Below are 1177 nucleotides of genomic sequence, written 5' to 3' on the forward strand. Positions count from 1 at the left end.
AGTGGAAGAAGAAATTGCTGCAGTGGAAGAAAAATGGGGAAACCTGCTCTTAAAAAAACATGTAAGCAGTAGTGGCCTCTTACACATGTGAGGGGAATGCGGGTTTATTTTTTTAAAAGTGTAAATTTTTTTTTTCCAGAAAAGTGGCAACAGTGCAAAAATAGAGTTCAATTAAATACTAGTTATCCTGAAAAACTTAGTTGTAAAATGGTGTGGTCTAAATACAAGACTGGGCAAAAGAAGTGATTTAAAATCTTGAGAAGAACCCCTCCTCAATTTGGAAGATGGGAATGGTGTTCTTTCAGTTTTACATGGCCAAAAGTAACATGCAAACACCAAATAATTTGTGGTTTTCTAAGTATTTCTGTCAGATGTGTTTTCTGGGGTGTGTTGGATGGCTTCGGGGTGCTGAGAAGCTTGGGTGGGGGATAAGGCCACCTGGTTTTACAGGTCAGAATAAACCCTGTTAAAAACTGTGAGTTTAGCAGGGATCCTTCGTGGCTAGGCAGCTAGGAAATTATTAAGCTGTTTGAGAGAACAAGACACCTGGAACAATAACCATCTCCTCTGGAAACGGAGCACATCACTATCCACATCAAAGGTGTAAGGTAGGAGTTGTCTGGGTGGAAGCCAATGAAGTACCAGGCAAGTTAAAACAAACAAGGACCTGCTTTCAACTTGTCAATTCTTTGAAGGGGGAGGCGGAAAAAGCACTTTCTTACCACCAGAACTGCAGAATCTGTTTACCATGGTAGCGAACGCTCTATTGGGTCTGCTTATCGTTTTCTGCTTCACAGGTCGCAGGATGCTGCAAGTCAGTGCTGGCCTGTTTCAAAGTAAAGAATGTGGAAGGTAAAGATAACATTGGTGCCACCTCGGGAGGGGGAAGGAACCGGGGGAGGATTTGCTGCCTGATAACCTCCGATCCTGGGTGGCCGAAGGCGTGCGGTTCAAACGGTGCCGCTGGGGGTGTTCTGCAGAGCACCGATACGCGTAGCTCTGTCTCGGAAAAGGGCGGGAGAGTGGTGCGCTCTCCTTGGGGCAGAAGGGTGTCAAGTACGGCTTTTAGGAGGCGGTAGTAAAACAGCCTTGATTTCCTCTGTCCCATTGCACCAGGGTTTTCGGAGTTCAAGAAAAAAGGCGGTTCCTTTTTTCCACGGCTCCGGGGGACGCGGCG

Source organism: Aptenodytes forsteri, unplaced genomic scaffold (assembly GCF_000699145.1).
Source record: "Aptenodytes forsteri isolate BGI_AS27 unplaced genomic scaffold, ASM69914v1 Scaffold61, whole genome shotgun sequence".
NCBI lineage: Eukaryota > Metazoa > Chordata > Aves > Sphenisciformes > Spheniscidae > Aptenodytes > Aptenodytes forsteri.